Source organism: Charadrius vociferus, unplaced genomic scaffold (assembly GCF_000708025.1).
Source record: "Charadrius vociferus isolate BGI_N301 unplaced genomic scaffold, ASM70802v2 scaffold92, whole genome shotgun sequence".
NCBI classification, from domain to species: domain Eukaryota; kingdom Metazoa; phylum Chordata; class Aves; order Charadriiformes; family Charadriidae; genus Charadrius; species Charadrius vociferus.
In genome coordinates, this window is record NW_009647874.1 from 3,427,876 (window position 1) to 3,455,635 (window position 27,760).

At 46.2% G+C, this 27,760-nt stretch overlaps 1 protein-coding gene across 1 annotated transcript in view; it reads right to left on the reverse strand.

Moving 5' to 3' along the window:
• The window catches only part of MAP4K4 (mitogen-activated protein kinase kinase kinase kinase 4), a 166,427-nt gene that overhangs the window by 59,561 nt on the left and 79,106 nt on the right, over positions 1 to 27,760 (reverse strand). The gene's annotated exons all lie outside the window — the stretch shown is intronic.

The following is a 27,760-nucleotide window of genomic DNA, read 5'->3' on the forward strand; positions in this document are numbered from 1 at the left end:
CTGCCTCCGTGGAGGAAGAGCAAGTGCATCAGGAAGAGAGGGCCGGGAGCCCGGGCGGTAAACAGGATGCTGGGACACAAAGGCAGAGGAAGGATTTCCCCCGGCTCCCCCCCCGCCTCAGCGAGGTGCCGAGCAGGGAGCAGCTCAGGTGAAGGGAGGTCATCCCTTCAAAGCGCTGAAATGGCTAACGCTACGCAACAGCTCCTTAAAACCACCCACAATTCGCTTTTGATGTGACGGTGGGACGCGCTGCACAGAAGGATCCATGCGTGCTTTGAGGTGATGCCTGAGCAGGCACAGCAGATGCAGAAGAAGAAGGAGCAGACACCATCCCACCCCCAGCTCTCTCTTACCATACCTAGAGAGTGGGAGCCCTCACCTAGCACCTCTCAAGGCAACAAATGAAAAGGCAGCTGGTTTTACCCCTTTAGGCACAATCTTTATTCGCTCCGCAATTTTCTAGCCTTAGATATCCAGGGGGAAAACGTCTACCTTAAATTGGTTCCAGGAAGAAACCGAAACCTCTGTTCCCTAGGGTGGCTGGCTGATGGAAACGGTAGCACGTATTTTGATTATCCTGTAATGTCAAAGCTGATTACACGAGCAAATTTTAAGCTTCAAACTTCCTTGCAATTTGTATCACGCCAGCAATCAAATATCCTATTCACGACATATGCAGATGTTAATACTAAGTACACGTTAACTATTTGTACACACTGGCGCGCATGGCTTTAGCGTAAGAAACCACCCTATGCTACAAAGCAAACAATTGTTTCAAATACACTAATGGTAGGATGGGATGCAGTGCTTACTTGTAAATTATTATGAGAGAATTCCCAAAACGCACCAGGGATAAGCTATTCTTAAATCTTCTCATGACGCATCTTTACAGTAAAACACTTCGTATTTCTGGAACACTGAACAAAATAGTAAAATAATCTTGTAAATCAAAGTTCCCAGTGAACAGCAGCCCTGGGAGAAGGCATTATCAGAACAGCTTTTTGAGCCAAAAGCTAACTCAGTGCTTCCTCAGCTGCTTCTGTTGTCTTTGCTGTCGTGTGATTTTTTTATTTATTTAGACCATATGCAAAAAAAAAAAAAAAACCCAAAAAAACCACCAAAAAAAACCACCAAAAAAAACCCCACCAAAAAACAAAGGAAGAAGAAGAATACATGCTTATACTAGAAACTACCACGCTGAACATTGGATTTACGCAAAAAAAACTGTAATAAGAGCTTTGTTGAACTTAATGGTTTAGGACTCAGTCGCTGATAGGTTAATATGTATAATTGGATTCATCTGCTATTTTGTACTGACTTTTTATATAAAAATTATTTCCTACCCTCAGCACATGAACACAATAGCTTTTACAATACAATGGGCAGGATGTCCTAAAGGTTGTTCATGTTTATCTATTGTAACAACAGCCAACATGACAATGCTTAGACAGGATCTATTTCTGAAAAAGCAAATAAGTTAAAAAAAAAAACCCAAAACACACTGTAAAAAAAACCCACAAACCAAAGAACAAACAACAACAGAAAAAAGGTGCACACAGAGCCAGCAGACTGCAGGCAGTTACTGCTCTTTCAGTTCTCCTTCGTGGCTGTGTCAAAGCACCTGCTCAATGGCCTGCAGCAACCCTAAGCATCTCCCTTAGCTAAGGCTAATAATGGTCCTAAACTCCTATTTCAGCCACCATCAAACATTTCTCCACGACACAAATAGCGTCTCACCTACAGTTCAATCCAGCCCAAATTCCAGCCTACAAAAATAAATGGATTCAGTAATTCTCGCCAGGCTTTGGAGGACTCCACTTACTTAGTGTGGATCGATAACTCCCTGGCACTGAGTCCTGAAGACTTTGTGGCGACAGGAACTATCATGAGGATTAATCAGCACAGAGAAGGCTGCACTACCACTGTGGTACAGCAGTTGATGTAAGATAATAAAAAAAACCATCCCCTGCCAAAAAAAAGTGGCCAGACCAAAATTGTTCTGTTCCAGATTCAGGAACTTTTTTTTTTTCCAGGGTAAAGTTGATTCCATCCCAATGTGGACATCCGAAAGAGACCAAACAATGTGCGCCCTACCCGTGTTTACTTCTCCCCACTAACTACAAAAGGAGGATGAGGTCATTATCCAAGATCCAGACACCAATCTTGCAGATGTCTCGCATCAGGGTGAGATGAATCCCACCCAAAAATCTCACCGGATAAGACCGTTTCCGCACAGGTCTCCTTATGGACACATGCACGGCAGGGAGGGCAGGCTGCAGCCTGCAGCAGAGATCCTCCTATGCAGAGAGAGGTGTTTCGGCAGCCGTCCCGGGATTTGGACGGAAGGTCCCTCACCTCCTCCCAACAACACGGGCGCTGCACCACCGCTGCTAACAGTCCCACCATTTGCAGAGGCGCCGGGATCACAAAAGGGGAAAATTAAAACCAACTGAGGCAAGAGGCTGTCATTCTCTTGAAGGAATACAAAAGTACATCCTTTTTTCTTGGAGGAGAGAGGCAGCTGGTGAGCCCTTCCTAGTGATTTTATGCAGCTGGCATCAATTACCACTTTAAGCCATTATCTATGGATACAAACTCCCATTGAAACCTTCTTTGTCTGGCCTGTGACGGGGCTGGTGTAAGTGTTTTATACTTATACATTCGCTGTCTGTTTGTGACAGCATGTCTGATTACCAGTAATTTTTGCAGCAAGCTATACTTTTGCAAGACTCACGTGGTTAAATTAAGCTCGGAGCGGCTCTCCTTTCCCTTTCCATGCATTTCCCTTCAGAGATTAAATGGACATGTCAGCCTCTCTAGGGATTTCTAACCGCAATGCTCTTTTATCAAAAAGACTTTGCCAGTAAGATTAAAAACCACATACGACGCCTGCACAGAAATCCACCTATGTGCACTAAGATAATTTCTAACCATTTGAATTGGCACATTAAAAATAAAACCAGGTGTGTTACCTCTCAGTGTGCCACCTAGCGATGCCCCATCAGCTTGCTTACGACTGTAGCACAAAATCTCCACACCGCTTGCTCATCCATTCATCATTGCATGCTAAATATCAGATTACTGGATTTGTGCACACAGATTTGTTATTTCATTACATCACCATTTACAAAACTGCGATGATTTAAGTATCTGAGTGATTTAAGTATCCGACCATGGTTGCCGCTGGAGTAACTCCCGGTCAAATAAAAGCTACTAGAGCAGATCCATGTAAGGAATATTAATCTGGACAGCTCAATTATGCAATTTCAGCTCATTTTCCAAAGGTAAACCCCCTCACTCCCTCCCTCACATCATTATTGCAAGAAAATCCTGCTTATTTATACAAATTCTTAGAAGATGGGGAATTCAGAAGCACCGTGCCGGACATCGCCATAGGGAGGGAGAAGGGAACTACAGCTCTAGAAGTGCCAGAAGCAGGGAGGACCTAACCAAAGGAAAAGAAAAATCACTCCATGCTTGCCCTGTTTTTATATACTTCCCTAAACACCGTTGTCTAGGTGCCTCAGGAGACCAAGCAAAACAGTCCCAACCTGCCCCAGCACTGCAACTGGTACGAGACCCCTACGAGAATCTGTCTCTGAGAAACACACCCCGGGGAGTAAAGGGGGGAATAACACTGTTTTCCAAGCTCTATAGTACAAGGAAATTATTTCAGGAGCTGAATTTAAAAAAACCCCAAACAACTAAAGGTACAGCGAGGAAGTATCCCAGGGCATGTAAGTGGTGACTTTCCATCCACCCAGAGGAGGGTGGAAGAGCTGCCTGATCACGGCTCTTAGCTGGCTGTTGATTCCGCCCTCCCAAGGGATGGCACAGGTTGGGGAGGAGAAACTCAGGACAATTTCGGAAGATTTTATTTACACTAGTACTATGAGGAGGGGAAATGTGAGTGAGGAAACAAAGCCAAGCAAGGATAAAACAAAACAACATTCTGTGATGAAGGTAAGAGCGAGTTTATCTGTCCTGCCAGATGATTTATATGCTGCCCTAAATCAGTTTGCAGAGGAATACAAACACGGTCCCTTCAGTAACTTTCCTCTCCGATTTAAGAAATGAGACAGTGACAAATCTCAGCTTTCTGTGCACAAATGACATCCAGTCATTTTAATCTACAACCAAGCGTTTTAAGAATTAACACCACTCCCCAACCGTGGAAAGCCAAAGACACAGGCAAAGGGGGACTGGGGAAGTGAAGCCTCCATGTCTCCTTTCCTTTGCTATCCCAACGCTGCCCACGAAGCTCTGCCTGCCTGTACCCCGGGAGCTGCACAGCCTGGAGAAGGGCAGCCGGCAGCGCTGTACCTGGGGTTTCAGAGTGAGCTGAGCTGCCGGGCACCACGAGCTCCAGCAGTGGCTTGTAGGATTTGGGAATGTTTAAATCACCGGAGAGTCTGGATCTGTGTGGAGGGACAGGCAGGATGCTCAGCCCGGTGCTGGGAGGGCAAAGCGAGTGCTAACCTACGGATGCCCAGAGTGGTGGAGAAGAAACCGGTTTGCTTTCAGAGGCTCCAGAACCACAGCGACTCGGCCGTTCTTTCGCCGTCTCCCCCACAATAGGCAAGTTGAAGAAAAACAGGAGAAGCCCACAAGATACCCAGCTTATTTTCCTTTCCACTTCCTCTCACTTTTCATTTCTGCTCTCCACCCACATAAAAAAAATTAAGAAAAAAGTCCTAGAAGGCACCAAATGCAAACAAAAATCTTCCTGGATAAATCACGACATCAACTTTTACAAACCACAACTCTGCTTGTGTGTCACATCCTCCCTCCCCTCCCCCTCGCACCCCAGACCTGGCCAGCATCCATTCAGAGCTGAATTCGTCCAGCACAGGGAAAGTCTGAATAGCGCCCAGCACAATAGGTGACCTTTTCTGGTGTTGGAATCCATAATATACACACTTGTTAATAAAGTTCTCACACACAAGGGAGATGTTTTGGCGAGAAGAGTTGGGGCAGTGCAGCGCACAGTGCGGTATTTGAACCGGGAGCTGTGGTGCTGCCTTCAAACTGGGAAGGAGACTGTAATTTTGGGAGGAACCTAACCACAAGAGCAAGGAGAGTCCGAGTGCCGGGCAAGTCCCTGCCAGCGCCTGCCAAGGTAGGAAATCTGTATAAAGCAGAGCAGCTTGCAGCACGGAGAAACACGCAGCGTGAAGAAATGCGATCCTCTCCAACGCCACAACAGAGTGTTGGAATTGAGAATATGATATAAAATAGTTCTTAAAAGAAAATACCAAACACAGGCTTCTTGGGAGGGAAAGCCTAAACTGTTTAAAAGAAAAGACTTTAATCAAGATGTGCAGTAAACATTTAACAAGTCCATATACAGTCCCTCCTAAACCTTAACATACAAGAGCCTCCAAGTTTCTTATTACATCCTGTCTTTCTTGAGAGTCTTTTACAGAGCCTTTGAGCTTTGTTACCCTCAAGCTAAAGACCTCATGCAAGTTTATTTCCCTTCTGTCTCTCTCCTCTGCTACCTTCTCACCCATCGCATTCACGGTGCCTGTCCCACTTCACGTGGAAGGTCTCTCTTTCACAGACCCCTTACCTACCCACAGACTCTTCCCACCTTGGCACCAGCATGTCCATTTCTCTGTACCCTCCAAGTCCTTCCCAAATATGCACTTGTTCAGAGGCCAGCAGGCTGTTCGCCCTTAAGAAAATGCATCCATCACGCCACACGCTCAGTGACACTGCAGGAGCACTAGACATCCAGCAAGCAGTAGCGTGGGTGCATTGTCCCACCATGGCTGAGAGGGCACCTCTCAGATTTTGTCCTTTGTCCACCTATGCAGCCTGTGCAGAGAAACCCCTTCATGGGCTTTACCATTTGCGAGCTTTCTGGAGCCCATGTTGTCGCTGAGAGCTGCCCACCAGCCTCTGAGACGCTTCCGCCGCCGGCACAGAGCCGTGCTGCCAGAAGCAGCAGACCGGCAACGCTCTGCTCAGGCAGAACGAGCGCAGAAGGTGGCTGTGATGCTTTTCAAGGGTAAAAAAGAAAAAAAAAAAAATAAAATCTTAGTTTTGGGAGAACTGGCTGGGAGAACAGAGCTGTCCTTATGACCACGTTTGGTTACCTTCAGTGGCAAGATTTCATCAAGCAGGTTAGGAACACACTTCCCAACACATGCAAAACAGAGGCTGCTTTGTCTCCCCTTGGCACAACACCCTCTCTACTGCATGCTAAAGGCACCATCTGAAACAAGAGAGAAAATGAGCCAAATTGTTCGCAACGGTGCCATCGCTGAGGCTGCAGCCATAAAGCAACAATTAAGTTAACTGGACAAAAAAGCAGGAGGGAGGGCCAGCTCTTAAGCAGGGTCCCAGCACTGCCCGAAGGAGCCTGTGTAGCAGCATTGTGCAGGCACAGGAGACGGAATCACGTGCGGGCAGGAAGGAGCCAAAAACCACGTGAAGACAATACTTGTCTGTTGTCTCCCCCCCCCTCCAAAACCACCTCCTCTGCCAATCACTCCGATGACAATATTTTCTTTCTTCCTCGATGTGCCCCTGGTGCCTTCGCCGGTCACTTGAATGAGCTGCTCTGAAGGCACGGAGACTGCACTGCTGCTGACCTCCCCCAGTAAAACCCCAGGATGCCGCGGGCTTTTCCGAAGAAAACCAAGAGAGAAACCTCCTAAGGGCAAATCCCTTCAACCGTTTGCAAGGCTAGTCCCTCGATCGTGGTCATGATTACTTAAGAGTTTTCTGCTCAGACTGCATGCTTATCCCAGCTATGCAATTCAACTGTCCATCCTCATCAAGCCTAAATTATTTACAAGTTATGCAACAAGCTAGCCTTGTGCCGGCATCTTCAGCGTAGTACCCTACTTCCATTACTACTAGTCACACTAAAAACGCCTGTTGCTATACATTTCTACATCCTGTCTCAGGGTTTTTTTGTGATCAGAACAAGCCCTTGCTAGCAGATATGAAAAATAAGTCTGTGTGTGAAGGAAAGAAATTAAAACAATTTCCTTGATGCAAAGCTCCGGGCTCAGACAATAAGAGGAGACATAGACGCTGGAGAGCAAACAGGCTTACGCACAAAGCCAAAAAGTTGCACAGCTTTTCTACTTCCAATCTGTGTGCATTTGATGCCAAGGAAAGCAGCACCTCTGGGGGCGACAGAGACAGGGGAGGTGTTTGCCCACTGCTTGGCCCGCCCCTGTTCCCCCTGGGCAGTGTGAAGCTCCACCATTCCCATCTGGAGGGCAGATCTCCTTCCCAAAGGGGACCAAAGCACAGGTCTCCTCCCTGCGTGTGCAGTCCAGACCCTGCTGGGCCACAGTTTGGACCTGGGAGATGGAAAAGGCTCCTGAGCCCTGCAGGTTTGATGCAGCCAGAGAGATACAATGAGAAACTAAAGTTCTAGTTTGAAACTGAGCTTTAACTTTGAGGGGAGTGGGGCAGAAGACAAACACCTGAGAAAGGAGAGAAAACAAAAGGCTGAAATGACCGAAAGAGGTTTTCCCACGTACCAAGTGCCACACAGAAGCTATAATAGCAGAAATTTAAGCCAGGAAGGTAAAATACATTAAAAATGGCAGTTCTGGCATAACACAAATGTTCTTCTAGTATATACGTCATGAAAACTCACAAGTACATGAACACACCAATTCACCTACAGGACAGATTCATTCAGTATATACAGCCTTACATCCACAATGACCTGTAGATGAACAGGGAAGAAGGATTTGTTTACAGCCTCTTTCATTTTGTAGATTGAATGAAACACAAATGATAAAAAACAAACAAAATACCCAAACAGTTTGTGACCACAAACCCAAAAGCTGTAATCATGCACACCCAGAATAGGAACAGAACAAAGGAGAGGAAGGAAAAGTAATCCCACTTCAGCATTTCCTCGGGGCTGTTTCACACAGCATACTTTATTAAAAAGAGATGGGGCTGGAGAAGTAGCTGGTAAGAGAAATTCAGAAGCTCCATCACATGCTGCCATTTCTTTGACCAACAGCAATGGAGGGCTCAGCGCTGCTTGGTATGTAATATTATTTCAGCCAAAAGCAAACACACAGATTTGTGAAGCAGAGGGAGCAGACTGGTGATGGTACTCCAAAAAATCAATCATATGTTTAATAATAATAATAATGGGGGAGCATGAAGGAGCACCACCACAATTGCCAGCAGTGAGCAGCTGTGATAGCCATGAAGTAAGTACCTCACACTTCTAGGAGACACAGTCCCACCAGGGACTTTCACCCCTCTATGGGACAAGTCCCACCTCAGGTGGGAAGACCTGTCCCTCTACAGGCACCTTTCTCCCCATGCTAAATTGCAGGCACCAAGGGCAGCTACGCTCCAGGCTTCAGCATAACCACTACATCCCTAAAATTAGACAGGATGAATCCAGGCTTTGGTCATTGGTAGCATCACCAGGCCAGGAAACAGCTGCTGGAAGACTACAGGTTTTACTAGGGAGTTTGGCTTTTGAACCCAAATCAACTGGTAGGTGGAAGAAGAACTTTGTAACACGTTGCTAATCCCTCAGCTGTCCACATTCCCTAAGTCTTCTAGGCTTTAATTAAGCAAATCCTCCTCATTAAAATGTTGCGAGTGGTGCAATTTTTCCTTCCAAATATTTAAAACTCCGTCTGCAACACTAACAAAGCCCTGCATTTTGTCAGAAAATGAGCACTAAGAAAAGCCCTGAAAACAAAATTACTGCATCTTCTTTGCAGCCCACCAATCCATTTCTATAAAGTGACATACTTCACTTAGCTAAGAAGACGCTTCTTTTCTCAAGTGCTGTACCTCTACACCTGCCAGATGAAACGACATCTAACAGACAGCCCTCACATCCCCAAACATCGAAGGTAATATGTTGGCTTAGGAGCTAATACTCATGTTTAACGCCTGTTGTACGTGCTGCCAGTAACCTATGCTCTGTTTTAACGCCCACAAAAGGAAAACTTCAAGTTCTGGGCTACGCTACAGCCTCCAAAAAACTCCTTGTAAGCAAGGACTAGTGTGAGATCATGATCTGACTTATTCAACACAAGGTTTCTTTTGTGAAGCCGCCAAAATATGTAAATTGCCCAGGAATAAAAGGAATCGTCCGATCTGTACATGTGTCTTGCAAACACGATTGAATGACACAGTGCGAGTGCACAAGTCCTTACAAGTTTTAATTTCAGGTAATCTTTGCCTAAAGGTCAAACACTTCAGCTCCTCTGGTCCAGTATTAGTCACCGCTAGATCTCTGTCGGTAACCCGCAACCTTCTCCCCTGCCTTATGCAGAGAAAGTACTGCAAATGAACACCACCAGGCGGGGACAGGGAGGACTCATGAGGTTCAAAGGCCCCTTCCTCGCACCAGACGAGGGGCAGAAGGGATGGCAAAGAAAGCTGCGACACCAGCCCACCGTCGTGTATTTGAGAACAGGCTGAATATACGCTGTCCACGCAAACCACGGGTGGCTGGGGTGAGGAGAAGGGAAGAGACCTGACCAAGCCCTACAGGCTTGTCAAATGCCATTTTCAATTTTAAAAATAGTCCAGAAAATTAACTTCAGTTTCTTTTGCCGACAGTGCAAGCAAAGACCGCTTTGAAAGCCGGTAGGAGGAAGCTTGTTCCTCCTCCCTTTGCCACCATCTCCACCTCCTCTTCCTTCTCTCTCTGGTGTGGTGAAGACTGCTCCTCCCAGCAGCAACAGAGTAGAGGATTAAGATCAGATCGGTAGCTGTGAGACAGTCAGCCCTACACACACACGCAGAAATACCCAGTCTGAGCCCTCAAACCATCTGCTTCTTCTTGGGGAGGAACGGGCTCCTTCTGCAAAGGGCAAAGTCAGACCCATAACTGATGCCAGACATGGGGTTTCTGCTCCTCCACACTCTTTTGCAGCGTTCCTGAAACCTACAAGTCGACAGCAGCTTTGGGGGTGAAAAAGCACCACCCAAGCTCAGCTACTCTGTGGGAATAAACAGAAAAGAAATAACGAGAAATACATGGGCTGAGAGCAGCTTTGCTGGAGCAAAGAACTCTCTTCAACTTGCTTGTTCACATAAGAATGAGATCCACACTTCTAACCCTAAGGGTTTTCAAAGCAGGAAGGAATGTAGATATTGTATTTTACCTCCAAAATACATTTGCACTCAAAGTACAGCTCTTCTTAAAAAAGGAAATCCATTCTAGAATGATTTACAACTGACTGACAAGACGACGATGATGACTCTGTAATTATCAGATCCAATCACTCAAATTACAATTTACCAGCAGACACACAAACTACTTGATTCACAGTTAACATTTTCTCCAGCACACACTAGGTCCTTCCTAAAACAAGAGAGGAGACAGACAACCTCTATCAGTAACAGATAAACGTGGCTGCTGACGAGAGGAGTTCGGGGACGTCTGCGAGGAGCAAATTTCCCTTCATGTTTGTGCCAAACCCTTCCGGAGGACAGATGACAACCGGGGCTGCGACCACAAGGTTCTTCCTTCGTATTCAGACAGGAACAGCTGTTGGACAGGTACAAAGGTATGGCCACGTCTGGGCACGCGTGATAAGTGAGTTCTTTACGAAAACGGTTGCTGAGGTTTTGATTTTCTTTGGTAGATTAATGCTGACTTATGCATAGCATTTAAAATCGCCCTGCGCTGCCAAGGCTCTATAAAGGCTGTGCACTTTAGTGTACAAGTAAGTGCATTTGGCATTACGCCACTATGTACAAAATCATTTTCATGCAGCTGCCAGCAGAAGGGAACTATATTCTTGGACCAGATGTTTTTGTTGTCGGCGCTGCCAAGCACGCCTGGAAACCTCACAGCTGAGCGGTGCTGCAGGAGTGAATTAACAATGAACAGAGCCACAAGATGCTCGTGTCCATCTATCAGACGGGGCGTCACGGCCCCCCCTCTCTCTTCCTCCCCCTCGCCGAGCAAGGAAGCTGCCGATAGCCAGCTAATTATCGACCTGCCCCAGAAGAGAAGCCCTTCTGCCTCCATCAGGATAAATAAAAGCAACAAATGCTTGCAGAAAATATGACACCCCAGCTACATTTACCCTTAGCTGGGCAGGCGGCAAAGCGACCACGATTAACAGCCAAGAAAATAGGAATTGAGAAAGCATAAACGGTCCTAATACTACACTACAGGTTTGTTTTCACTGCTGGGCTGTGAACAGGCTGGCATTTATTAAACGGTATTTCACCTCAAAAATCAGAGCCGCTAGGGCATCTCACTCTCCAGTTTAAAAACAAACAGCTGAGGTCCCAGAACAAGTCTCTCACTCTTGAGCTGAAACCTTGAGAGCCCTGGCAGGAGTTTGGGGACAGGAGTCCCCTTCCCAACCCCGACCCCGGCTCCCAGCGAGGCTCGGCTGCTCTTCGCCCTGCTGTCCCTTGCCTTTCGCCGCTGCACCACGATGAGCAGAGGGGACCCGTGGGGCCACAGGGGCAGAAATAATTAATCATCAGACAGATACTTAAAACTGTGGATGCCTATGCACAGCAGGCAAAAAGCAGTCGGAATCGGAACAAGGGAGTCAGCACCGACACCCAGGTGCTGATAAGAAGAAAATTAGGTTTATTCAGTTCAAAACTCTTCCTGGACAGGCCCACCCTAATTCAACCACAAAGTCTGTAAGAGAAACCTGAGAGCCCAGGCCACCCCAAGCCACTGTTAAAAAGTGACACTCAGCAACTTAACTGTAAAATAAACACATGCCTAATGTGTTTTACTGAAACCCTCCTATACAGGAATAATCTCCTCTCCCTCAGAGTACCATTTCGGTTTCCCCAGCCTCCAGTAGCCACCACATCTCCTGCACCAAACGTGGTCCCAGCCTGCCCGGCTACACCTGCCGGCCAGCATCCGCACGGGAGCTGTGCCCACCTCGACCACCCAGACCAGTACCTTCCTTAAGTATATATTAAAAAGTTACATGTTTTAGGAAAAAAAAGAAAAAAACACAAAAAAAAAACCCACAAAAAAAAAAACAAACTCCAAACCAGCCTCTCTTGTCTGGATAAATAAATAGTCTCCTTCTCAGGGAGTTTTCCCTTAAAACAAAAGTAATGCTATCACTACAGGGTCTCATGGGAAGACGATTCATGAGCAGGAAAAAGCCTGTAACTCTGTGCTGACGGTACTCACCCCAACAGATATTACAACTTTTTACTATGCTAGTCCTGTAACACGACAAAGTGACAGTCTGGAAAAATCTTCCGTTAATCACACTGATTTGAAAACAAACAAAGAGCAATTAGCCCAGCCAAAGCGGGGCGGGGGGGTGGTGGTGGTACAAAGAGGGGGAGACATTTACTTCTGAAGGAGGAAACCTGATTCGTTTAGAGAGCTTCAAAATTCAGAAGGATATATGCTTTAAGGCACCATATTTGCTCAGAGCGGAGCTGTGTGACAATGAAGCCGAGCACAAAGGGACAGGCTGCAGCAACCCCTCCAGCTCCAGCTCTGCCACCGAGGCAAGGATGGGATCCCCCGGTCGGTTGGGAAACATTACCAAGCAGCACGGAAGCGGCAGAAATCCCACACACAGCAAATCGGACCTCTCCAATAGCCGGAGACAGGCAGCTAAGTGAAAGACCATGTGTTGTGGAGGTCAGCTTCTGCCAGACTACAGGCATCTGAACAAAGCCCGTCACGGCTGGAGGCTCCTCTCCTGCGGTTTCCTGCAGCCTCGTCCATCCAACGGGCGCAGGGAGAAATCCCAAAGCCCAGTCAAAAAGGAAAGCCTCACAGAAAGCGTTGGTTAAATTGGTTAAGCTTGTCTTTGCTGGTTACTAACAAATGACGGTCTGCTAGGAAAAGCCTTTAGCTGAGCTCTGGCTGGCATGAATTTAAAAGCAAGGGGCGGGGGGTACAGAATAGGAAAAGGAAGAACAGGGATGCTATTACAAAGATAGCAAAACGTAATAAAAAAAATGTTAAAAAAAGGGAAGTTCTCAGGTTGTGGATACTTTTTTTTTTTTTTTTTTGACCACTCTCCCCAAATCAGCTCCATCTGTAGTCTCCAAGCATCTGGGGGTTTCTGCCAAAGTGATCAGTAGCAAAGAGCTAGCATTTGTCTTTGAATCACAGCCATTATGTGCTCCAGCGTTCCCACACCACGGAGAGAAATCCGAGGCACTCGCAGCTCTCCCTGGGCGAACGCCGAGCCGATGATCCAAAGCACAAGGGAGGGATGACGGCAGTGCATGTGTACTGCTGCATATAAAGGCAAGGCACGGTGGGGAGGAAAAAAAAAAAAAAAAAAAAAAAAAAAAGGACTTTGCCGCTTTTCATGACCTATAAAACTTCCTCACTGAAAGCAGGCTTGGCTGAGGGCAGCTCTCCAACTCATTGGCAAACCTCTTCAAAGCAAAGACACCAAGCTAAGGTTGTCTTTCATACAATACAGCCCTTATTCCCTCATGTCTTTGGTCCGTGAGCGGACACTTTTCCCCAGGAGCCACAGGACATACAGAATCACAGAATCTCCTAGATTAGAAAAGACCTGTAAGATCATCTAGTCCAATCATTAACCTAGCACTGACAAGCCCACCACTAGACCATGTCCCTAAGCACTAGATCTACACGATCTTTAAATACCTCCCGGGATGGGGACCCCACCACGGCCCTGGGTAACGCGTTCCAACGCCTGATGACCCTTTCAGTAAAGAAATTCTTCCTAATATCCAATCCAAACTTCCCCTTGTGCAACTTGAAACCATTTCCTCTTGTTCCATCACCTGTTACAGTCACACAATGGTCACAACCCAGTTTTGGCCACCTCTCTCCAAGGCCGACACTGCGGTGCTGGCCTGGGAAGCAGGTACGTGCCCGTGCACACCCCCAACCTTCACATCCCGTCCTCTTCCCTTCGGGAAAGAGCAGGATGCCAGCAAAACCCTTTATCAGCTGTTAGCTGCCCACCAGCCCTACTCGCCTCACACCTGGAGGGCTGGGTAAGGCCCTGTTTCACCATTCATCTTGCGATGATTAAAAGAGCAGATTAAAAAGGGGAAAAAAAATTATGAAATAAGTTGTTTGAATGGAAGATGCAAAAACCACTGAACACCAGTAAGGTCCTACTACCATAACTCAAAGGTATCTGTTGTGTTGCTGTGTAGCAGGTTTAAGAAGAAACCTCTGGCTCTTGACATCATGTGGAAGGCAAGCAGATTTCTCGCTCTGAAGCCCTCTAGTGATGGCCAAAAGCACAGCAGTCACACCAGCCCTCGCTTTGAGTGCAACCAGGAGGAAAAACATAGACAAACCCTTATGCAAGAAAACACTGCTTATCAGCTATACCAGGGCAAGGTGGCCGTGTCTCAAGGAGTACGTCACAGTGTTTGCGACTGTTTATCCACATTCTAAGTAGCTATTTGTCCTTCAAAGGCTGATGAATATGGGTATTTTGTGAATAATCATGGATTAGACCTCTAATCCAAAGCAGGCAGCAATCCATCGTGAGTGGTTCTTAATTAAGACCCAGAAAAAAAAACAACTGGAAAATTCAAGAGAATGTAGGCTTGATATTAAATGTCTTTTTTCCCCCCCCAATCTCAAACACTGAAATCCAACTTTTTGATCTATATTGTGCCTTAACAATAGGCACAATCTCTGCTGTCCACTGAATACTGAATACAGCTCCTGAATACTCTTGTGTTTCCACAACTATATTCATCCCATGAACTATCGAGCTGCAGAGAAGACCAGTAGAAGAAACACTTTTCTTTTTTTTAAGAAAATGCATTCCAGTGAATTAGCAGTGGTTCCACACAAGCATATACACCACGGGCAAACTGGGCTTTTGTTTTGGACTTCACTTAAAGCAAAGAGATGTCTTTTAGAGGTAGATCTACTTTTTCTACCTGGATTAGACTACTAAAGAGTTGTGTTTCTTTGCCATTCACTAACCAATTCACCATTAAACTAGGGATTAACAGGCTTCTTTGCCTGCAAATATGGGTCATTGTCCAAAATGAGGTTCACCTACGCCAGTATCTCGCGGGTCACCAGATCAGAGGCAGCTGGCATCACACATTCTCAGCACAGGTTTTTTGGCTCCACCATTGGAACTGAGCTCGCCACCCTGCGATTCTTTGCTCTGACATTATCCTGAACGCTGGAATCCAGAATCACAATAAATGTTATGGAAATGATCCAAAGCAGAAAGTGAAGTAATTTCTGATGCAAGCAAGCAGACTAAAAATAGCCTGCTGTGCAGTGGAAAGAATCAGAGGGTGGGGGAATCCCTGCAAAAGACCTTTACACTCCGTTCTTCATTCCTAAATCTGCAGGTGCGGAGCACTACAAACAGTCCCTCCGTGGCCGTCGCAGGCGGCCACGGAAGATGTGACCAGGCTGTTGGAAAGGCGTTGCAGCCGGCTTTCCTAAGGAGATGCTGATGTTGCTGATGATGACAATGATGCTGTTGCTGTGGGCCGGCTCCTGGCCGAAGCCTCTCCCTCTCCATGCCCGGCCTGGCCACTTTCTCTCAGCCCCCAGCCAGCTTTTGCTGGGGTGAAAACAATAGAAAGCTAATCCGTATTTAAAAAAAAAGAAAAAAGAAAATACTTCTTTGCCAGTGGAGCTCTCTGAAGGATGGGACCAGATAGATGCTGGTAGAGGGGGAGGTGGGAAATGGGGGAAAGAGAGTCAGGACTACCCCTGCAGTAGCAGTCAGACATCAAATTGGCTTTGCTGTACTCAACTGCAACTCAACAGAAAACAGGGAAAAACCTTAGACACCTATGTCAGGAGGAAGCGCTGCTATCACAACAGGATGCCATCTGAACATTTACAAATAGAAAATGCAACTGTTCCTCCCTTCTTTCCATCCAGTGGGAGAAATCCTTTCCTGAATTTACATGGGTGTTTGTTTGTTTACATTTGTAAGCATGGGAAAGAGCATTTACATGCTGATCCAACCATTTTTACAAGAACAGTGCAAAATCTAACAACTTGTGTTGCAAATCAAGACTAGGCAAGGTACATTTGCCATACTCTTTTAATTAGAATTGAGGAGCAGCAGCGATTCTGAAATAGGAACCGACATCACCCTCAGGGACTCGCATCTGAGGGGAGACTTTGACCATGCAGCCCCCTCCGATCTCTAAATCAGTGCAACTCTATCATTTTATAGTTGACTCAAGGCTCTTCATTTAAGTAAATTGTTGCTAAGGGGCATAGCAAAAGAAGCAAAAAGAAAAATTCAGAGTGAGAACCAACTAACCCATTTATAAACAAGGGTTTGTCTCACAGGCTCAAAGAGAGGAAACGCCAATAAATGGCACAGAATTTTATTTTACCTGCTGAGGTAAAATACATGCAAGAGACACATAAAACCCTCCTTAGCGGTGCTGCCAGTGCATCACTGTTTCCACAGCAGTGACTGGGGGCTGCCCAGTCGCCCCCAGCCCCGGCTGGGAGGACGGGTTAGCACGGGGGGGAGCCCAGCAGCCGGCAGCCACCGGGATGCTCGCTCTCCCTGCTGCCTGTGGTCTCTCTGTCCAATTACATTTCCATTTGGTAAAATATTCCACACAAGAATCCAGTTTTCAGGAATCACGGACGCTCTCCTTTCTTGCTCTGGCATGCAGAGCCAAGGTGCTTTGCCAGGACAGTAACAGTTATCTGGAGGTCTGCGGGCTGCTGCATTTACACTAGGATTTCCACTTACTTTTCCACCAACTCTAGAAGCAAACACCAAAACTCAGTTCAAGAAGAAGGAGCTACAGTGGAAAATATCCCCGCTCTACTGAAACACTGCAGAAACACCTCATACATCAACTGACATGCAAAAAAAAAAGTTCATTTCTGGAACTGACCTCTCCACGAGGAAGAGAGAGGGACATTTGTGAAGGTCCCCATCCCACACCCTGCAGAACTAGGTACAAAAGAGAGCAGACTGGTGAACTCTCACCATGCCTTTTGCACCAGTGATGTGCTGGGTAAAGAAACTACCATTTTACCTGGTGAATGTGAGGCAAAACACAACAGCAATATGATCTCCACACAGGAGCAGTAGCCACTTCTGCAGCTAACTCGCTCACTTCTCACAGACACCCCTTTCAGATCAAAACATTTGAGAAATAAAGTCTGACATGAAAAAAAAATCAACAGGGAATCATCAGAACAAAAAGATGCCTCCTTGGCCAGACTCCCGTCGGTCTAATCATGCGTGAAGCAGTGTCTTACTAAGAGAGACAGCAAGGACAGGAGAGCAAAACTAAATCCGTGTGCTCATTACAAAGCACCAATCTTTGCAATTTAATGACACCACCTCTGCCCTTCTATTTAGCAGTAGAAAATGTTCTCTGCCAGAGAGGCTATACGAAGCACATTTATTCGGCTTTAATCCCTTTTGGATTAAACCTATCTAGAGGAATGTACACAGGCTCCTTGTTGGAAAGGACTTGAGACGTTTCTAGGCTCAGGAGACAAACAGCATCTTCTCCTACATTGATCAACTGAACTAGTTTGCGCAGCATCTTCAAGGGTCTTTTAACACTTGGCTCAGCCGTGTGCTTCCCATTGCATATTTAAGAGCTTGGGCATAAGGGGAGAAGAACCATTTCCCGTTAGGCACGAGGGGAGTGTTCATCATGGTTACAAGTCAGCTTAGAGTACAATGAATTCCCAGGTCTTTGTGCATTGGCACTTGCTGCCATAACCTCTCGTTTTAGGAGCTGGGCTTTAAGACTGTATTTTAGCCAACAACTCCCTACAAACTCCCTACACAAGCGCCTTGCAAAAGGAGCACTGTCGAGGGACTTATAGAAAACATTTTTGTCTCGTTAAATGTTGGAGAATAATATTGCTATCTTATATTTATATATACACCTGCACATGTTAAGAAAGAGGGGGAGAGAGATCACACAGGATAATCTCAAATGTACAATACCATTTGTGGACCCATAAACTAAAGAAAGAACCAGAGGGAGATTTTAAAAGGCTTAAAAGTAGCTTGCATGTGCTATACCCCTGCACACATTCCTATAGCTGCAGCACTCCCTTGAAAGCCGAGCGTCAGAACTTTTTCTTTAAAAAAAAAAAAAAAGTAATCTACCTCCTCCTGATTTACTGCAAAACAGTGGCCAGCTGGCTGACAGTGGACAGTGGCTAAGGTCTGCCCACCATTCCCAAAGCAGAGGCCATACGATAAATTTCAGCCTCTCTCTTCCTCCCCCAGCCTGCCAGTTTTCACATAACTTGTCAGGACCTTGTATCTTTGGAATTTCTCCTCCTCATTAAACTCAGCCGAAGTTGGCCAGCAGATCCAAACGGTATTTGGTGGAAAAGAAGGCAGGACACGTGCGCTATCGCCGAGAAGCCTCATTTCCTTAGGAAGTCAAGATAAAAATATGGAATGTCACAGCAAAAACAGGAGGAGCCCACAGGCAGGTGCGGTTTATGAAACTACAATTAAACACAGCCAAGGAAGATTACATTTCAAGCAGATATATCCACTTTAACATAAACAGCAAATTAATTCTCCTGCCTTTGATCCTAATGCCCAAGCCAGATTTTAAAGTGCACCTCCAAAAGACAGCAGCTCGCACCAGGCCTGGGATATCTTGCTTGCCTATTCTGGCAAGCCTAGATACTTGCTAAAATGAAAGCATGACGCTTTGTAACAATCCTTGATGGTTTTATTCTGCCCAAACTGGTAAAAGCACACATGCTCTAACACTGTATTGACAGGGTTGTCTTGTTCTCCTTGAGTAGACAGTACGTCTGATTCACTAGGGGTAAATTGAGCTGTGCTGTGTGTCTGACAGAAATGATACAAAATGCAGCCCCATACTTTTTGCTATTATCTGCACACAAAACATTTCTGTTTCCCATCAGAGCTCGAATCTCCTCAGACAGCTCAAACAAACAGAGTGCGGCGCTCGGGAAGGCAGTGGTGAAATGCCTGCGTCAAGCCCGCAAGCTGAAGAAATGCTCCATCACTAGAACTTGCACAGCCTATTGCTCAAATTCATGTTATTGCAGGTATGACCAGTAGATTAAATATCCTGATTGTGAAAGCATCCACATGCTACTCACACTGAGCCTTCGCCACTGCTAATGCCAGGGTCCCTATTTCCCTAACACAGATGCTAGCAGTCATTCACATACATATGAAATCACAGTGTCACTACTGACTTCCTCGTCAATGCTAACTGCAGGTGTCCAGAGGACTGCAGGTACCAAGCCTAAGGACTGAAGAAAAATAGGCACAGGATTACAGTTAAATGCATGGGTATTGCCCACTGGGACTGATAAACAGTGCCCAAAAGCTGGAATTCAAGCACTTGTCCCTACTCATTACAACAATAGTAACAGACGTCAGTAGCTCACCCAGATGACTTATCCTTTCCTTCTGAGTGTGTCAACACAGTTACACCGCCAGACCAAATGAAAGAAATTTTTAAGAAAAAAGTCCAGACTTGTCCAAAGAGCTCAAGGCTTGCAGAGAAATCTCCCTAATGTGCAATCCTGCCCCTCCGCCAATGCAAGTCAGCTGTAGCCTGCATAGCCTTCTAGTTTCCATTATGCTCCACTACTAAACATGTGCTCTCACACGCTGATGAGCAATAACAGATCTCAGAGCCACAGCTGAGGAGTGTACCCTGAGCATCATCTGTTGTTACCTGGTTCTCTTACAGCCAGGTAGGCAAAATTTTAAAGCTGCCTCCCTAAAACAAGGAGAATCTTCTACGCTCCAATCTACAGCAAAGTTCCATTTATGTGGCCATGAAAATCAGTTTGTGTAATTTAAAACACATTACAGTTTACAGAGCGCTGGCAAAACATCTTCTGCTAGATAGGGCAAAAACCTTGCACACCAGACCTGGCATAAGCATACAGATGAGGAGAAGGCAGAGGCAACACAGTTTTCCTTGCAATTTCTCAACACAGTGATCCACAATCAACCTTGAGCATGAAGCCATCTCCTGGCGTCAGCTGAAAAGCCATGCAACAGGAATAGTACTAAACAAGCATCACAAAGCCTTCACAGCCAAAGCTCTTTTGCTGTTGACAGATAATAGATGCTGGTGAGGCAGCAACGGTGCCCTCAAGGATCTTCATGGCAAAAGGAAAACATCTGTTTCTTCCAGCCTTGAAACAGTCAAGTTCCAAAACAAGCATGTTAAAATATAGAGGGGAGATACCCACAAGGACAACTGACTTCCAACAACAATCTCTCCAAGGGGAGATACCCACAAGGACAACTGACAATAGGCTGTGCATGCAAACAGTCTTCCACTCAGGTGGAAATTGTGCTCTAAAAAGAAACCATATGCTGAAAAAAGCAGATAGATGAACAAGCGCGTATGAATGTTTTCTATCTCTTTTTTTCTCTCCCCATTGCCAATGTTTCCCCCAACTACACAGTATCAGTGTGAAGTTGCTCTCTGCTGGGACACAGCAACGCAGAGGCTTGGTGCTCAACACCAGCTCTCTTTGGTCAATCTACATGGCTTATCATTTCCCAGGCTGCTTGATAACAGCCACGGCTTTCTGCCCCGACCTCAAACTGCCAGTGGAGCTCCCTATTCAACCTCCCTTTTGCCACCACATCAAACCTGACATCCTCTCCTTCCCCAATGAGCTTCTCCAGCCCGACAGTCTCGCTAACCTCCTCAGGACTCAGATGAAGAGTGTGAAAGTTTGCCCTTTATACAAAGGGGTGCCAGCACGGCTCCACAAAAGTTTCTTGGATCACGTCCAGAAATCACAGATCTGACTCCAGCTGGGCATCAAATGTATTTACCTTGCTGGGAGATATCGCCACCGCTCCTTGTATGACTGGAAGGACAAAAGGGTCTCTGGAGTTAAACGTCGCTCTGCCGTGTTAGGACTACGAGCTGGAAGGCCTAAGCACTGCTCTGCCACCCAAGCACAAGGGTGTCCTGATGTGTCTGACACATCGTGAAGATGGACAAGACCACCTCTGCCTGACCCAAGTGGGGGTCACGGGCAGCATGGCGCTGCGGGGGGCTGCCGCAGAGCCCCGTCCCACGCAGACCTCAGCCAGCATGGAAGGGCTGAGCCTCCCGGCACCGGGGCCGTGGTAAAGCAGTGAGGACGAAGTGTGCCAAGCTGCTGAGGGAGGGCATGCAGCAGAGGTAGGTGCAGGATCTCAAGCTAAGGAGGGAAACCGTCAAATATACACTCTGCAGCTCCCAAAAGGCTGTCCCCCTGGCTGCAAGACTACCCAAGCTCTTTTTGACCTCCTCATAAACCAGACAGGCTCAAGGGACGGTTCTGCCCAGCTCTGTTTTCCTCTGAAACGTAATAGAAAGTTCCCAGCAGCCTTTATTTTTTTTCCCCTTCTTTTTTTTTTTTTTTTTTTGACCTAATCCCTGGAAGAGATCAGAGGTTAATCAGCTTCAGGAGAGCCTGAACAGCAGGGCTGGCCACATTGTAAATACCTTTCCTATTTATTCCTTTTCCACAGAACCATTCTTTGTTTTGCCAGGTAACTGTTTAACCAAAGCCTGCAAAATTTTGTAGAGGCTACAAGTAATCAACTTCACATTTGAGGGACAAGCAAGCAGGGTGCCAGTACTCCCCATGGGAACAATCTGGATTTTTAGGTCCCTGATCCATTTTCCCCGATTCCTATCAAAACAAAGGGACATGGCAAAGGCTTTTGGTAACTCTACTGGCTTCAGGCTTGCTTTGGCTAACTTTGCAGTAAATACAGCCATGGATTGGTATATAAGTACTTTATCAGACAGCTGCGCTAAGGCAGGAAGAGGCAGGTAAACCAGGGCATTCATGTCTCCACACTAAAAGGCCAGCCCATATTCAGCTTCTCCAGACTGGCTTCACCCAGTTCTGTCGCACAGTGCTCTGAGGATCTGTATTTCCAAGTCTTCTAGAGTGAGGCATCGACTTTTTAATTTTTTTCCCTCCAAACAGATCAAAATCCATGGACTGTCTTGGGGTTTGCATGAAAAAAAAACAACACTGCACATAAAAGCTAGGGCTAACTTTTGGTGTTTATTATTTTTGTTTTCTCCTCATTTTGTCTGCCTGCACGTGTGGGAACACACACACACATATATTTTTACCCCTCCAAACAGATCAAAATCCATGGACTGTCTTGGGGTTTGCATGAAAAAAAAAACAACACTGCACATAAAAGTTAGGGCTAACTTTTGGTGTTTATTATTTTTGTTTTCTCCTCATTTTGTCTGCCTGCACGTGTGGGAACACACACACACACACATATTTTTACTCATCCGCAGTCTTTCTGCAGACCGCTTTTGGGATGTCTTATGGATGATGGAGAGATCATCCACATGATCGCAGTTTATAACACCATGTAGGCCATAAGGTATAGACTCACAAGAACCAAAGCGACTTGCTTACTGCAACAGCAAAAAGCAGTCAGCAGAGTGGGAAAGATGGCAATGAATAATTCGGCTAACCTTTCCTGTCTCCGCAGTCTTTCTGCAGACCGCTTTTGGGATGTCTTATGGATGATGGAGAGATCATCCACATGATCGCAGTTTATAACACCATGTAGGCCATAAGGTATAGACTCACAAGAACCAAAGCGACTTGCTTACTGCAACAGCAAAAAGCAGTCAGCAGAGTGGGAAAGATGGCAATGAATAATTCGGCTAACCTTTCCTGTCTAGGTACAGGATATGTGCCACGTTTCTCTGCAGGCCTGGAGGTTTTGGTTTGGGGTTGTTAATTTTTCTGCAGAGCACGTACAGAAAGGGCAAGACAGGCAAGCACTAAAAGCAATCCAGCTTCTTTCATAAATCAGCAGGATACAGTATCCAGTTGTTTACTTAGCATAATTTTACACAGACTAGACTGGACAAGTCATGAAACACTGGGCACAAGAGCTGAGAAATGCTGCTATTAAAAAGGCATGCGGAAAACTTTCCCAAGGGATGCCAAGAGTGTGTGTGGGAAGAGGTAGGAGGAAGAAGCAGCAGCATCAGGGGTTATAACAAACAGAGAAGAAGCAATTGTGTTTTTCCCTCAAAATCAGTTACTAAACCTTTCAAAGAGAAAAGCACCGCTGGAAGGGGAACACAGGAGTGACAATGGAAACAACCATGTAGCTGCAAAGAAAGCCTCCAAAAGAGTTCAGAAGACTCAACCCGTCTGTTTAGGGTGTAATGCAAGTTAACAGCTCAGATGCGCGCAGATTTGCCAAGTAAGCTTTGCTAAGGTTTTAAACGTTATTTGCTTCACAGGAAAATGGATTCTTCTAACTAAACAGCAACTGCCAAATCTTACAGTGTACTTGTGTTGCATCTGATAATATCAGTCAGGGCTCACTTGGTATGCTACAGTGCTACACACCAGTAGGCAGCAAGGAGCCCATGGAAACCTAACAGCAAGTGGAAGGGGTCAACACGGACTGAACACCGCCTTCTCCAAATCAATGCCCCAAAAGGAACAGAGACCCAGCAACAAGAAGATTAAAGACAGACTACGGGAATCTCTCAAATAACGCCTCCCTCCACATCACATGTGCAGCACAAGATTCATCCTACATATGTACATTTAGGAAAACAATTTTTAAAGCATGTATACACTGATAGTTCATATTGTTCCCCTTTTACGGTCATTGGGTTCATTCCAACAACAGAATAGCTTTCAATTGATGAGGACTGGTGTTTCTTTTGTTTTTATTAGTTCTATGCCCCAGTGAAATTTTTTCACCCTACATGCACTCTAGCTTCTCCCTCAGAAAGTGAAAATACGAACATATGCCCCATTCTGTAGGAATACACACAGATCTTTAGATCCTACAGATCCTTTAAGTGCTTGCTTTAGTGCTGCAGATCTAAAGATCTACAAAGATCCATACAATCTTCTAGATCTTTTCTTAATTTGTTTAGAGAGGAGGGAAGTGGAAAAGACAGGAAAGCTTTATGCACATCAACACCCCCCCAACGTTTCAGGCAGCAGTACTAACTAGTCATAATATATTCAAAGATCAAGCTGATATCTTCAGCCCACCTCCTCTTTTCTCATCCTTACCACCATTCTTTTCAAAATTAAAATCTGAGGAGAAAACCACAAGAAAAGCTGAAAAGGATGAAGAACATTTCCACAGCACCGTGTACATTACAGAGCTGTAATGTTTCCTTTCAACATCTCTAGTTGGAGGTTATCATAGAATCATAGAATGGTTTAGGTTGGAAAGGATCTTGAAGATCATCGAGTTTCAACCCCCCTGCCATAGACAGGGACACCTCCCACTAGACCAGGTTGCCCAAGGCCACATCCAGCCTGGCCTTGAACACCTCCAGGGATGGGGCCTCAACAACCTCTCTGGGCAACCTGTGCCAGTGCCTTACCACCCTCATAATGAAAAATTTCTTCCTAATGTTTAATCTAAACCTGCCCTCTTCCAGTTTAAAGCCATTCCCCCTCGTCCTATTACTACATGCCCCAGTAAAAAGTCCTTCCCCAGCTCTCCTGTAGGCCCCCTTTAGGTACTGGAAGGCCACAATAAGATCACCCCGGAGCCTTCTCTTCTCCAGGCTGAACAGACCCAGCTCTCTCAGCCTCTCCTCACAGGAGAGGTGCTCCAGCCCTCAGATCATCCTCATGACTCTCCTCTGGACACACTCCAGCAGGTCCACATTGTTCTTATGTTGGGGACTCCAGAGCTGGATGCAGTACTCCAGGTGGGGTCTCACAAGAGTGGAGTAGAGGGGCAGAATCACCTCCCTTGACCTGCTGGCCACTGCTTTTGATGCAGCCCAGGATACAGTTGGCCGCCTGGGCTGTGATTGCACATTGCTGGCTCATGTTGAGCTTCTCGTCAATCAGCACACCCAGATCCTTCTCCTCAGGGCTGCTCTCCAGCCATTCCCCAAGGTTATGCTACCTTGTTTTCTTCATGCCAACCAAAACTTTTTAAGGAAAGCCTTCACTCTGATTTTGACATACCCCCTATTCGGGTCATCAAAGTTTTACAGCCCAGAACTAATGTAACCTCACTGGTCCTGAGCAAGGTGTGAAAAGCAGAATTGAGGCCTTGAAAACTGAAAATTTGGGGCGTGCCCACAGAGTGTGCAAACACATTAGGCTTTCTAATTTGTTAAGCGTTTGGCAAACCCAGCACTGGATCAGAGGTATCCCAGAAGAAAGTCAGTGGAATGGAATGGAATGGAATGGAATGGAATGGAATGGAATGGAATATTTCAGTTGGAAGGGACCTACAGTGATCATCTATTCAAACTGCCTGACCAATTCAGGGCTGACCAAAAGATAAAGATGTTGTTAAAGGCATTGTTCAAATGCCTCTTAAACACTGACAGGCTTGGGGCATCAACCACCTCTCTAGGAAGCTTGTTCCAGGTTTGACCACCCCCTCAGTAAAAAATGCTTCCTAATGTCCAGTCTAAACCTCTTCTGGCACAGCCTTGAACCATTCCCACAGGTCCTACTACCACTGGATCCCAGGGAGAAGAGCTCAGCACCTCCCTCTCCACTTCCCCTCCTCAGGAGGCTGTAGAGAGCAATGAGGTCACCCCTCAGCCTCCTTCTCTCCAAACTAGAGAAACCCAGCGTCCTTAGCCGCTCCTAACAGGACATGCCTTCCAGCCCTTTCACCAGCTTTGTTGCTCTCCTCCGGATGCACTCAAGGACCTTTAACATCCTTCTTAAATTGTGGGGCCCAGGGCTGCATGCAATACTCAAAGTGAGGTCATACCAACACTGAATACAGCGGGATAATCCCCACTTTTGACTGGCTGGTTATGGTGTGTTTGATGCACCCCAGGATGCAGTTTGCCCTCTTGGCTGTCAGGGCACACTGCTGACTCCGCTTGAGCCTGCTACTGACCAGCAACCCCAGATCCCTTTCTGCAGGGCTGGTCTCCAGCCACTCCTCTCCCAGTTTAACTTGTGTCTGTTCTCAACACAGGTTAAACAAAACAATCAGATATCCTCCACAGCACCACTTGTATTCAAGCAGAAAGGCACAACACTGCGAGTAAAACGTGCACAGAGGCACAAATCACTTAGAGCTTCAGTAGCCACTCATCAAATCACAATTTCAGCTTTGTAGAAGTTTCCACTCAAGTCTCTTTCCCCATGGGCATGGACACAGTTAGTTGCCATTAACCTACAAGTGCAGTTCATCTAACTGTAGCTCTTGAAGCTACATTTGAAGGTAAATTTGAGGCTGTTCCTTTAGTATTTCTTTCAGGGCAGAGCTGAGAGCAGCAGTCACTGCCCTCTCTGTCCCCACGCTCTATCCTCCCACTGAGCCCGTAAGGTGTGGTGAGCTAGAACCAGGACGGAGCTGCACAGTCTGCCAGCAAAAGGAGGCGTTCATGAAACCATCCCTTGAGGAACCAAAGCCACAGCTTGATGATATGGCCATCTCCAGCAGCAATGCCAATTTGAGCTACTGCCCCTTCTCCCACACAGCCATCAGCAGCACTTTTCCAGTCTCAAGCCACCTTCTTCATAGCGACAGCACAACTGTTTGTAATGCCATGTGCTAAACTAGATCAACAAACCAATCCAGGTTATAAATAACTGGGGGAAAGAAAGGCGTGAGGGTATTTTTAACCTGGAACTGGGTCCTGTTCACCGATCCAGGTTACCATCTAGCCCCGGGGCAGTTGTGCCGGCACAAGTGTTGGGAGACAGGTGAGGGACCAGCAAGCGAGAGTGGACAGAAATATCCTACAGCCACATCTGCCACCAAGAAAATGGTACATGCAATGTTATCACCCATGCCTGGTGCTAGCAACAGTATCATCCACGCAGGGTGTTAAAAAGCGGAGCTGACTTAGCACGACTTGGAAGAATTTGCACCACATTTTTAGCCTCCACAGGCTCATTACTTTGAAGCAAAAACACATGAGCTCTGCTGGTAGGAACGACAACACTTTTAAGCTGCATGGGGCTAACATCTCCAAACTCCTCCCTCTGACTGCCCTTCATCCCCTAAAAAAGCATGAGCTTGTGAGATAAAAGATAGACAGTGCCAATACACAACTAAGTGTTTCAAAACCAGCCAAAAATTACAGAAAGTTTCAAAATATAGGCCATCTCCCGCAACATGAGCCACAGTATAGACAGCAGTTTTCAATTGTTTTCCTTTTGCTGTGCAACCTTCTCCATTACAACTGTTTGTGATTAACATATGCTATTAAAAACAGAGGGAGTGTGCAGTACAGCCAATCTTAACGTTATGGAAGAAGCCTTTGTCGTGCACAGTCCAGCAAGCTGCCCTGTGTAAAACCGCCGCACAAATGGAAACGTTTGCTGGGCAAAGAACATTCACGGTACGTCACTGCACCTCCCTTCTTCTCTGGTTTGTCTGCTTGTTAACTGCAGCAAAATAGCACTGTCTCCTCATGAAGGCAGCCTTTGAAAATCTCCAGCTGAAAATTTTATTTTTATCAGGCCATCTTCCAAAGCAAGAATGTCTAACTCTTGGCAGACACAACAGCTTAAGTTAGAGAGCGGCAGTCAGACTGCCCATCAATCACAAGGAGATTTAGCGATATGACTGAAGTCCTATCAGTTGACCTAACCCTGCCTTCTTGCTTTCCTCCCTCTCCTGCCTGTTTACCCATTACACCCCAGCCACTCGCCTAGCAGCTTGTGTGTCCAAGGCCATTTTTACTTGTTGGCACCTACACACAAAACATAAAACATTTTGCAGCAACACCCTTGTAGGAATTTTTCTTAATGTAACCAGCTTGCCAAAGACCCCCTGCGTTGTACAATGCACACGCATTAACATAATTTTTCCCCTAATACCTA